General features: G+C 40.4%; 1 protein-coding gene across 2 annotated transcripts in view; it reads right to left on the minus strand.

Annotated features, from left to right (window-relative positions):
- LOC135233913 (forkhead box protein J3-like) overlaps positions 1-8,429 on the minus strand; it is a 120,877-nt gene extending 112,448 nt beyond the window's left edge. For both annotated transcript variants that reach the window (XM_064297884.1, XM_064297886.1), the window contains exon 1: positions 8,179-8,429. The gene's annotated coding sequence lies outside the window, so the exon portion shown is untranslated. The remainder of the gene's footprint in view (positions 1-8,178) is intronic.
- Between the last annotated feature and the right edge of the window lie 5,196 nt (positions 8,430-13,625).

The following is a 13,625-nucleotide window of genomic DNA, read 5'->3' on the forward strand; positions in this document are numbered from 1 at the left end:
TAGTGAATTGAAAGCATTACAAACAGTGTCACAAAGGACATAATATCCATCACAATAAAAGCTGATGGGCTAAAGAATAAAAGAGATCTGCTATATCCAATAAACCATTTTTAAAATAACCCTGCCTAATGTTTAAAAAAATATATAAACTGAATTAACTGACGTGAATTTTTATGGTAACATTTATATTTTTAAGGCATCAATCAAAACAGTCTTCAAGTAGCTAGCACACACAATGATGTTCTTAATCACAGGTGACTGGCCAGGTTGTAGTGCCATAACTCGGTAAGAAATATGCAGAAAAGCACTGGTTTGAGTAATAAGTTTATAAAGGATTACTGCAGTGCACATCATGATCATGAGTGCTACTACAATCTAAAAGGGGAAATTCTGCACATTGATACTGGCAAAACAGAAGCAAGCACAAAATCCAGTCATATTCCTGAATGCCTATTCACCCAGCGAAATATGAAATTGAAAACAAACTCAAGAATGAGCATCGCGGTCCATAACAGGACGAGTTCTCTGAAGGACAAGATGGCCGAGGTGAAACAAAAACATACCTTCAGCCAACTATATAGCCACATTTTAAAATAATCCAAATGAATGTGGTCAAGGCCACACACTATGTAAACGTCATGCAAATACTCCCCAGCAGCGCATGCCGGTCCAGATGGGGGCCAACTGGAAGAGGAACTACTGCTCATGCCAATTTGGCAAACTGTCAAGAACAGAGAAAAGGAGACATTTACTGACACTATAGCTAAACCTCCTGCAAACCACGCAATGTCACAATGAAAACCTTAAAAACAGAGAGAGACAGACATATCTGCTCAGAAATGATGGATATTAAGAGTGTGAGAGCGTGAACAACAATATCTTTCTTTTGTGAATGGGAAGTCATTACACTGGCAATCAGCAACTTGTTTAATTAAGGTTGGAATAAGTGATTCTTCTTGTCACAGTGTTACTGTGTTCAAAATTTCCCTGTGATCAAGAAGTAATTAATATCAGTGCGATTTACATATTTATACATGCATGATTAAAATATGCAAAACGTAATGTAAAATGAGTGTTGGGGGCACTGCTGTTTTTTCTTGCATCAAGTTAACATGCATAGTTTATCTCTTTCCCATTTTTAATGATAGATATTCTTCTCTGAACACTGACGAAGCCTATGACGAAAGCTATTAAAAACCAATATTAGTATGGGAGACCATGTGACATAGACCATATAATAAAATGAAAAAATACATATAAATTGGACTATTCGCTCTCCTTTGCATTAAAACTGTATAATAAATTATACACAAAAAAATAAATTATACACCAAAAATGCTGATTTTACTTAAGAACCCCCCCCCACCCAAAAACCCAGACATAACAAAAAAAAACCTTAAATTTGAAAATGTTTTCCTCTAAACGTAGCCATTAATATGCACCTCAGACGAGGGTAAGGCAGCACCACGTTTCACATTTTAACATGGGATACATTTTGCGACGGCAGTAATTGATATGTTCTTAATTTAAATTTAAATTCCAAACAATTAAGAACATTTGGAACATTCTTCTCCGCATTCCATTTTGTCCGGTCGCTCCTCATGCATGCTAATGAAGTGCTTAAAGGTCTATGAACGATCTACTGACAACTTCTACAAAGGGCAATCAGCAGAAATTGTAGCAGCTGTTCAGCAATTAAAAAGCCAAATTACTCTCAATCAACACCATTTAAGCCAGTGCACAAATCCCTGCACCCATATTAATGGGAAAAATCTGTTCAGGCAGCTCTCATCTTGATGGGAATTAGCAGAATGCCCAAATAAGGGCACGGGAGTCTTTGATTGAAAAAACATTCCCACATAGGATTATATGTCTATACTCAAACCCTGATGAAAATATGTATTTGCGATGAATCAATGTGTATTGTTTAGGTCCTCCTTCCTTTCTTAAACCACGGGACAAGGATTCCGAGCCTACAGATCGAACATTTGTAATAAATGTGCCGATTTAGAACACTTGTGATCAATAGAGTGCATATTACTCAAGGGGGTATGATCATAATAAAGCCTGTAATTAGGCTACACTGCACTGAGTGAATCAGGTTCTTCATTCTCCGGCTGCGTATCCCGTCCTACTGAAGAGCCCACAGCTATCGCTGGAAATTCCTCCACAACATCCCCCTTTTGCTTCAGTCAACCGTAAAATGGAGTCTCGTTTCTGCAATGACGATCGTAAAAAGTTCACAAAGGGAGTCGTCCAAAAATTTCCTTCCATTCAAAATGAAGAAACCATTTTTTTTACTTCAGAAAAAACCTGAAGAAAAAAAATGTTGTTAAAGAGCTTTTTCACGGTAAAAGAAATGAGAACAGAGGCGTTTCAGATGGCTTCAGGAACGCTTTTTTGGCCCTTGATTAGATCTCATCTGCTTGGCCCTTTTAATCTCATGAAGAAGCCACAACGTAAAACAGTAGCCTCTACGACATACGACTCCCAAAAATTCCTACATTGTTATAGTGAAGAAGTTCAAAGGCGCCTTCGCCTGGATTCTGCACACAGACCAGCTACTCGCCATGTTGGTCCCACACATCAATGGGAGCACAACTGTTCCAAGCACTCAGGAAGCAAGGAGACCCAATAATACCAGGGCCCTACGCTAACATTTTTACAAGGAGCACATGTGCTCCTAAGCTGAAAAATTTACCAGCACGCTAATGCATCCCAATTAGAAGACGTGCCCCTAAATTATTATTCCAGTTAGCATACATCAATTTTCAGGAGAGAATACTCCTAAAATGGGAGCCCTGAAGACTAGTCATGCATGGGCAGCATCATGAGAACGACACTGTGATCCGACTAATGCTTCCTCGATACGCATGTCTGAATCTTCACTCAGAGAACCGAGTCCGTACTCCAGAACAGCAGGCAGCAGCGGCAAAAACTGCCTCGTTTATCTCCCATTAATTAGCAGAAGCAGAGGCAGAAACCACCGCAACAAGGAGCAACAAAATGATGCAAAACAAAGCAACTTCTCCCAAGCACCACTGACCAAGGCCAATCAGAATGAGCCGCGCTGACCCTTTCGTACGCATGCAACGGGCCCGTGCAGCCAAAGACACACTCCCACAAAAACCGTGCACTGTGTGCGCCACAGCGTCTGCACATTCACCAGGCAGCAACACGGACCACGACTCTTCAATATCATCACATAACACTAATGGCAAAAAACAATACGTGGCCTCTAAATGTCTTTAAAATTCACACAACACACACAATGGCTTGGAATAACACTTCCTTCTGACTGGACGACAGGCACGGTAAAGAAAAGAGCCTTCACTGCAGTTATAAATTGTAGTATGTTAGCTACAATTTAACAACTTAAATTCTTTTTTTATAAATAGGGCCATGAATTCTTCCTGAATTTTCTGTTTTCCATTAGGCTACTTCAACACCAAAGGAAATGCAAGACTTTCTGAAGCCACTTGTTAAGCAGCCAATGCATTGCAATGCCCTAATTAGCTCAATTAATCATTCAATTACCAAAGGAGTGTCCAGTCTTAGATTAAAAGGGTTGGTGTGGGTGCAGGTTTTCATCGTGGTCCAGCACAAAAACGCCCGATTCAACAAATTAAATAATCATGGTTTTTAATCGAGACATTGATTAGCTGAAATCAGTTGTAGTCATCAGCTGATATTTTTAGTAGGAATGGATACAACAAGTAATGGATTGATCAATTACTTGTCGGATATGTGCCTACTCAATCTTTTTTTTCACTCAATTTATTTATTTGTCATATGTAAAAATAAAAAAATTAAAACATCTAATATGAACAGATGGGGCTGAGTATTACAGTTTGAATACCCTGCACTGAGGGAAATTGCCCGAGGCAAATTTACTGCCTCCATCAATTGTAATGAAAAAGCTAAATATGCAATTCCATTGCAAAAGAAACGTTACATAAGCATTCCAGCAAATATCCTATACCCTATACCACTTAGCAACAAAAGCGTCTTTCTACAGTAGTAACACAGTCAGGTCCTTGGAATCAGACGTTTGTTTTGATACGCACTGAAATATGGCCTGAAACACTGTACGCCTCAAATGAGACACCGCTGATTTCACAGTATGTAAAACAACATTATTCTTAAGCAAGCCACTTTGTAGTCACCTTTCTTTGCTTTGATAGGTAGATAACATTACTCACATTAAAGATGGCGCTACACTTAAGCCAATTAGAAAAATACAGGCTGGCTTGCTGCAATCAGCTCCTGCTTCACAGACCAGATGCAACACTCCAGCGGCAGCATCCCAGCCAGTAACCTGCCCCAAGAGTGGCATAGTCTGCCCTGCCTGTCTGAGCAGGAGCAGGAGCAGGACAGAATGCTTTAGCGTACACTGACAGAGATTCTCAATCAATCTCATTTTTCCTATTTAATGCACATTGCAAATAATTTGTCACATTACACTTCGCAGTATTCCCTCGCTTAAAAAATGCAAAAAGCAATTCTGTGACCGGGTGAGTAGCTGTAAATAAAACGAATAATATGAATAACTTTTGGGGATTAGCTACCCAACTATTGCTGTTGCCCTCCAACAATGAATGGCAAGAGGATTTGTGCAGCTACCTAGCTAGTTTTGCACGTGATTTGCAGTTAAAATACAATCCTAAATATATATATATTTCTATGGGTTTTAATTACAGTCATAGTATAAGAGATATAAACCTTTCCATGTGAGTGCTTATACAATGTACAGCACACACGTTTTAACATTTCTGGCATTTAGGCTAATAGAGCAACTTACAGTGCACACATTCATTTTACATACAATCAATTAATACAGCTGGGCACGGGGTTCTACAGTGCTCCCATTTTAGGATCATTTGCTCCTGATAACTGATGTGTGCTAACTGGGAAAATAATTTTGGAGCAGATCTACTAATTGGGCTTCATTAGTGTGCTCCTCGTTTTTTTTTTTTTTTCAACTTAGGAGCATATGTGCTCCTTAGAAAAAAAAACTAGTGCAGAGCCTTGGGACATTTAGTGAAGCAATTCAGGTTAAGTGCGTTGCCCAAGGCTGCAACGGCAGCGCCCCACCTAGGAATCAAACCAAGAACCTTGGAGTTCCAGGCACCAGTTCCATAGCTATTACGCTACACTGCCGCCCCAGCTCAGAAATGGTTAACAGTGAACAGCACCAACCCCGGCATGCCGTATGTTCTTGTATGTGCATGGCATGTCACAGTGGGCAAATTACAGGTTACATTCAAAACAGTGTCACCTAAATTGCAGCATGTCAAGGCCACTGACACACAGGGAAAGTTAGCAGCACCGTGATCACGCAGTGCCAAGCCCAATCCTGTCCTGGGTCTACTGGCGCCAGTTGTGGATTCTGGAGGGCTGCTGCCGATGGAGAAAGGGGTGGGCTACAGTAACCAGCTCAAGCTTGCGTTTCCCCTCAGAAATAAAGTGAATTCTCAGCACTGCTCAGGCTGCCAACGCTGGTGTATGCGATATGTGAACGAAAAACATGCAGTTGGCTGAGGCCTTGGAGTCAGTTCTTACCGCATTAGCAATTTGGGAGAAAGTCTGTCCAAGATAAGACACATATGCTCAAAAGGCCTACCGCATCCGCTGCGCACTTACGTCATTACAGGCAGCTAATTATGTAAAGCTGGCTAATTAACAGCAGTGGCTAGGTCGAGCTCTCAGCACAAGCCACAGGTGTGAATGGCAAAGTGTAGATCTGATCTAGTTGCCTAAAATACATATTTGACATTTAAAGAATCTAACTACAAACAGTTTCAGTTGAAACAAAGACAAATAGGCTAAGCACACAGGGAAGGAGCTGCCCAAGGCACAGCTCACTAATAAAGTGAAAAATGTTATGGCAGCCCCATAACCCTTTTACTCCTACTTTTATTTTCTTCTTGCTGTACATTTGATGATCAAGTTTGAAAAAGAACCACTAAGACAGCTCGTAGCGCTTACATCTATTTTCACTGAAAGAACGTGGTGCTTTCATATGCGGTTTTATTCAGAAATACTAAAACGCGTAACTGCCCCCCCCCCCCCCCCCATTACTGTATACCAAAAAAAATGAGCTGTTCCTCAATATTCCTTTTCAAATAAGACATCTGTGTATTGGAAAACATCTTGCCTAAATGCATTTATGTTATTTCACATTGTAGTAATGTCACAGTTACTAACTGCTTATCCCACAGTCTCCCCTTCGCTTTTGCTTCCTTGATGCAAGGATAAACAGCACTGCAATTAAACAGGCTGGGATCCGGAAAAATCTTACCATGACCTTGAACTCGCACCTGAAAAACCTGAGACCTTGCGGGTTCGCGGTTTGGTGTATTTATTCTTCAGACTGTTACAAAGCCAGACAAATTAATCAGTCATGTTCGCAGCGATGTGTAGCATTACATCTCCAAAATAAAAAATGCAAACTAACGGCACATTTAAACTAGCTATATAATTTTTTAAAAAGCGTTTGTATGCGCTATGTAGGTGGATGGACCGCAACCACAGAGTAGCACAAACTGAACAGAACTTTTGACTAGTATCGTTAACAATTATCAAAACAGTTGAATTCACCACAACACAACCCACCCTGGCAAGATTTTAATTGCTGTATTCTCATACATAAAAGTCAGATAGCTAGCCAAGTAAGAGACATGTAGTCTAGCCTACCAAAGACCAAAATCACCCAACTTTGACACTCGTCATGTCCCAGCAGTACAACTGGTCTAAACTTTACGGTATTAGATACCAGTCAGCTGAGATAGTAAAATGACAACGTTAGAGTAACATTACCCGATGTTTCGAACTGCATTGATAATTGCTAGTGGTGGCTTGCAAACTTCTCCACTTAAAAAAACAAAAACAAAAGTATATTCGTTAGTACCAGACAATGCGATGGGCAGGTTGGTACTGCAGACGGCCAGCCTGCTGCATCTAACGTTAGCTAATTTGCATGGTCTGCTGCTACTTTGACAGGTATAGTCGTCGGCTATGTTGAAATAGACTCGGCACGTATTTCGCTAGTCTAAACGCCTAGTTAGCGATTATTAAAGTTAAACCAACCAACATTATCAAGATGTAAATAACGGTTTGGTTCATTTGTTCTAGCTGCCAAGCGTTTCAGATCGGTATCTGGCCAATGTTAAATGGCAGTACCCCAAGCAAGCAGCATTCATTGCATCTTTTAGGATTCTGCACGCATGCTCCGGAAAACCACCGACAATATTCACGAAAAATAAAAACACTAAGTTACCCAACTCAGCCAACTTGCAGCCATGACCGTACACCGAGTTAACCCAACAGTAACCAGTGCCAACCAGTGCCTACGCAGATTGTGGCTGGTTAGCTAGCCAAGTTTGTTCAAGGATAAAACATCTGCAAACTAACTAGCTAAGGTTAACATGCCAATTTTTTCAATTCATATTTCTAATCACCTAGTAAAATCCCAGGACTGACTAGCCTGTTCATAACCTCAAAGTAGGCTGGGTATAATTTAACTAGCAACCAACTTAGGCACTGCTTCAGAATAAATTTCAGCATCCGTCTCAATTTCTAGCTAGCCAGCCAGCCAGCCAGTCCTCTGAACAGCAAAATAAGGTTACAGAGTCAACGTCACTACTGAGTTGGGTTGCTAGCCACTTCTACTTGCTAGCAGCCTCAGTTAGCAATCAACCCATCGTTACTTTTTGGTTGACTATCTAGTTCTGCAACTTGCAGGGAAGACAGAACAAACTGCTGTCATCTTGACACGCTGGGTGTCTTATCTACAAGCTTTTTAACTGTGGGCAGAGTTACACTTGCATGGACGTTTTCAAATTCCATATATTATCCAGAATAGGCATGCCAGAAACACGGAATTACATTGCAAACTATTGCTCCTGGTAAGCAAATGCACGATATGCCATTTTCAGCCTAGTCCAAGTGATAGCTAACGTCAGACACAAAGTGTGCAGCTGGCTGGCTGTCTACACACCTACCCGGGGTATCCCCTGTCTGATATTTCAAAAGTGAGAGGGAAGGGACCTGTCATGGCCTGTCCGTTCAAATCGATCCCCGGTGCTCCAGTACATTCCATTGCCCCATGAGAGACATTCTCTTCCCGGGTCTTGCTTCAACTCAGATCCCCATGTTTTCCCGGTATACGTTACTTACCCCCGGGTATATCAACGGACCGGTCCAGGTTCGGGCTGGAACAACAGTCCCAAGTGGTCCACCTAATTCTTCTTTCCCCAGGGGGTTGGGCTCCTTTACCCCCCTGGCGTTCGCACTTTCGTTGCTTGTCCCGAGTTGGACTTGCTTTACATTGGCCGGTGTGTCGGTCAGTACCGTCCCTCGGTTTCAACACCTTTTCCCGTCTGCTCTCCACTCGACAGCAAACATCCGGGAACCTTCCCGGAACTACTTTCAGCCCCAGCCGGAGCACGTCTCAGATCACTCCATTCTACGCACTATCAAATAAAATATATCCACATACGCATGGTTAACTAGGCCCAGTTTTAAGATTCAGTTGTTCAATTTCAGCGACTGCCCCACCGCTTAAACGTCAGCACAAGGTATTTTTCGAAATCAGAAATCATATAATCAAAAATGCTACATGTCTCGAGTACACAAGTGAAAAACTGTATTACTCCAAATGTGTTTTGAAAGGGTTAAGGGACAATTTTGTTTGGGTTTACAGAAATAAATTACATTGTTATATCAAATCAATCCAATGATAAATTAAGATGTTAATTCCGCGTGTGGACGCAGGCTACATAACTTCAGCTATACTCTTAAAAATATTTGATGGTTGTTTTCAAAACTTAAAAAACTGAGGTTTTGATAATGATTGCTCATATAAATTAATATGAAATTCATTTATAAATTTAAAGCTTTTTAATTAATCTTGTACTTGGATATGGGTTTACATTTTGCTTGGTGGTTTACTTTTACTTTTTTACTACGACTTTCCAATTAAGTCAGCGCCTCGGCTTTGTGTGAAGTGAAACACGAGTGCCCACTAGTGGGATAAAATGTGAAAACGCGGTTAGATGTATTGTATAGTAATGCGCGTTTATAGTCCCGTGTTCTCGGTCGTTTCTGCACATACCCTCTAGAATTTTGGCTCGTCGACGATGTTGTGCAAATGTAGCAAAATGTTGGTGCCATATAGTCCTATCACTCAGATTCCAGGATGCAACTTGCAAGCCTAAATTCCACCGCACTCCAGTGCTGTGATTACGCTGCACACCGTGGAATTCAGAAGTTAAGGTCAATGATACCGATCTGTGGCCTGTTCAGATTAGGCTGAATAGTGCAGGTCCTGAAAGTCAGCGTCATTGTTTCAGACACTTCCTGGCGTACATCCGCAGTGGGGTTCTGACCGAACACTAGTCTGGTTTCCACGGAACTCATATAAGAAAAACTGTCATTCTTGCAAGAGCCATACGCGGGCATGATGAGAACAATGGCAAGAAATTCATTACTCCAAGTCACAGGAGAAAAATGTCCTTGTTGTGATGCATCCTAAGACAGCTAAATGATTAGTGTTAAATAAAAAAAACTGTGACAATCGTAAATTTTTCACTGATAGAGGATATCTCCCTTGTGAACTTGTGTAAACACTGTCACTGTTGAATTAACACTGAATACAGTGAATGGTCTGGATTTGAATCTGGACCCTGGCAGCCCTGGAGTCCGGCAGGTATGTTGTGTAATGGGCCTCCTGGAAGAAGTTGCATAGTCAATATTGTAGTGATTGTGTCAGCTCAGCCGATGGACTGTGAAGTGAGAAGAAGCAGAAGAAGCATACAGTAACGTGTGCCCTCCCAAACTGCAGGAGAAGACCCGGCAAAGCAATGGGTTTGCATCTACAATTACAGGAGGAGATATAAAAATGTCTCCTGCAATAATCATGGCCTGGGGCGTGTACAAAACAGCCCGAAGAGCTGCTTGCTAGCACCAAGAAGACTTTATATGTTATAAAAGAACTGCAGAAAGAAAGCAGACAGACATAGTTTGTATTGCTAACTGAAATGTGAAGCAGAATTCTGCTTAGGAGGAAAATGTATACCCAGTTTAGTTGAAACTGACCTATTAAGAAATATGTATCAACTAATTTATTATATATACTTATTATATATATATGTTACTCTAATCCAGTTGATTAATGTCTTGACGTGGGATTGTGGCACATTCTTTCTAAGGTGTGGTGTAATTTATATTGAGCTTGACAGGGTTAATAAATTACTGGCTTTCATACTCATGTGGCCACAATAGCACATCACAGCAGGATCCACCGGGAGGGGAATGATTAAGATTCCACAAGAGGCATGCTGTCCTCTTTAATGTGCTGATCTGATAATGCACACATTTATTATTGTTATATAATTTATCTGGAGTCTCCCTACCACAACTGATGGTTTTTGGTGTATTCTTCATTTTGTTTTAACTGCAAAAAAAATAAAGAAAGTTGCTGTAGGCTTGTGGGCATAATAAAGTAACTAGTTTAGGCAGTCCCTGTCTCACTGCTCATTAACACATGGGGATGGTGGCACCTTCACACTGCAGATACAACATGCCATAGTATCATTGACATTGTTTCCACTGAAGTCTTCCATGCACTCCCCTGCCACCTCTGGTACTTTTTCATTTATTACATTTGGGAGTTCTCTTTGTCAGTCCAGTTCTTTCCATAAATATACTTGGATATACACACTACTCTCCAAATTAACACTGTTCTCAGCAAACAATAAAACTCTAGCATGACACGTTCCTGGAAAGTATGCTGTGCACGTGTTAATGTTGAGCGCATCGTAAGAACATGTTTATGCTGTGCAGGTGTTAATGTTGAGCGCATCGTAAGAACATGTTTATGCTGTGCACGTGTTAATGTTGAACACATCGTAAGAACATGTTTACACAATGAGTTGTTTTTTAGTCCGGAGCTGGTTATGTTTGGTTAGTAATGATGTTGTGGAGACTCATCTCTCTGCAAACCTCCTCCAAACATTTACATATTTTCTTGGGGCAAGGTGACAGCAAATGTTTTTGCAGCATTTGTCACAAGACAGTTTGCCAGAATGAGCCATTTTTAATGGCTGCTTCTTCATTTGAATAGTAGTTGAAAAATGGTGCTCAATTCATTGTATGTACGAATCCCTGGGTGCATGTTAGTGTCCATGCTGTCGTACAGTACATAAACTCTTTTATTCCTAAACTAAGAAAACTACTTCAGTCGGACTTTTAATACTTCTAAATGTCTTCTTTTTTTTGTAAAAAGAGGTTAAATTGTTATGCTACATTTATTTTCACTGAATAGTATGAGGACCCAGCTCCCCTCCGTGATCAGCGCAATTTATCCCAAGTATTTAAAACTGTTAGTACAATAGCGGTTGTATATAGCGCCCTGTCAGGAAGGATGACATTTCCATGACATTCCTATTCTAAGGGAGCCTCAGTAAGTTTTAGCCAGTTTAGGTCCATAACTCCCCTAAATACTACAAATACAAATTGTACATTCATAAACAATGCAATCAATTCAATTCAACCATTAGGGGAACAACTTATAGTGTAGTTCTGCCTGAAAAGCGTAATGGTTATGGATCCGTTTTTAAAATGCAACTAATTTACACAATGTACATGCGGTTCAATAACATGCTCATTCAATGATAATTTGAAATCTTAGCGCATTAAAATGTTCTTAAGTACATTACAGCACACATTGTATACTGTGTCATTAGTTATCTACTTCTACCAGTTAAAGGAATGTGCAAGCTACTGAGAAATAATATTGGACTTTAAAAAAATTAATAGAGCCAAAATGGAGATTAGTGTAATGACTCATACTGCAGTTCTTGTGACTCTGGCTTGTTGCCCCCAAGGCTCCATGTGGTGCTAAAGCTGGTCTTTGAATTGGCAGGGAATGTTTTGTTATGTATCTAGAGGGAAAAAAAATGTTTGAAACCTTGGAACAGACAGGACACCACTCCAAGTGTATGTACTTCCATTTATGGGGAGACAAATCAGCAAAATTTGATGGGGGATCTCATGGGGAAATGGATGGAAATTGGTGGATTTATATATAAAGTTTGGGTGCTTTACATTTTATTTTAAGGTAAATACTTTAAAGACAACTTGTAAAATCCAGTCAGGTTCCAAAATGATCACACTTTTCTATGCTGTGCTATTACACATCTGCACAAAAAGTGGTGAACAAATAAAACCCTTTTTTATTTCTCACTGTCATGAATTACACATCTGACAAAGAGTAACACGATGTACAATTTGTGAGATATTGCAGCTTTCAGAGATGGAAAATTCACACGTGGTATATCGAATAGTTTGGTGACGGACAGTGTAAGTGCTCCAGGCAAAGCTAGGTATGGAAAATGCCAAGAAATGTTATAATATGCATTGCAGGACTACCCGTGTTGATTTTCCCACAGTTACATAAGCATTCGCCTTTCACAGAACTGTGATCACTGTGATGTTAATGCAGGGAATAAATGGGTGTCTTTCTTTTGCAATTATGTAAATGAGAGTTCCTGAAACGCCAGGCCCCACTGTTCGTAAACCAGATCTAGCACATTCAAGAATACTCAAAGTTGATGCGCAGTATTTTGTGCCCAAGTGCAGAGCATTAATTTGCTCTAAATGTTGGGTAGTTATATATGGAATAAAATGCAATTAACTCCCACACTGACACAACCACTTCCCAACGAATGCTGTAATTTACACAGTAAGTGACATTGTGTTCTACTCAGCCTTCTCCAAGTCTCAGTTGAGTACACATGTATTTACATTGGTTCGGTTGCAGGTTTGTAGTTTCTGGACCCTCCTGGCAGTCTGGTGGGGGAGATCCAGAGGAGTTTCACTGATCTGCTCAGCTCTGGCTCTGAGTTCCTGTAGTTTCCATGCAGAAGCATTGGTGTGTGGAAATACTCATTTACGTGGAGAGCTTAATGGCTGCATCCAGCTTGTTAAAGGTGCAGTGGTTAAACAAGGGAATGAATTTGGCAAGAATGACTATGAATTGGAAATCAGGTCAGAACAGCTGAGACTGTGAACAATTTCAAACGACGACTGAAGACCCACCTCTTCAGGCTGCACCTCTCTCCATCCCTCCCTTCCCCCCTGTAAATGACTAAACTTAGGGTTGTAACTAGGCAGCTGTTTCATAGGTTACTTAGTTGATGCGCCTGTCTTAACGACTACTTGTATTTTTATTTATTTTTATTTTTCCATAGATTGCGTTGTTGCCGTTCTCGTTGTTAGTGTTAATCAGTTTAACCATCAGGGTCCAAGTTGAACTATGCGGTTGTTCCCTGTACTTGGACCGGTACTTCTCTCTAGGGGTTTCGTCATACTTGTTCCTGGTTATGGTTATACACTTTGTTGTACGTCGCTCTGGATAAGAGCGTCTGCCAAATGCCTGTAATGTAATGTAATGTAATGTAAAAATCTGGAATACTAAAGTAGTCAGAACAGTGAGATTAACTTTTTTGTATTTTTTTGTAAATATACAGAACGGTTCAAAAGTCAGAGACCAGCCGTCTTTTATCTACTTTCCAGTGAAAAAAAAAAACATGAAGTGCAAGTTATTTATTTTTTATTGTCAG

The sequence above is a fragment of the Anguilla rostrata genome, chromosome 11 (genome assembly GCF_018555375.3).
Source record: "Anguilla rostrata isolate EN2019 chromosome 11, ASM1855537v3, whole genome shotgun sequence".
NCBI classification, from domain to species: Eukaryota; Metazoa; Chordata; class Actinopteri; order Anguilliformes; family Anguillidae; genus Anguilla; species Anguilla rostrata.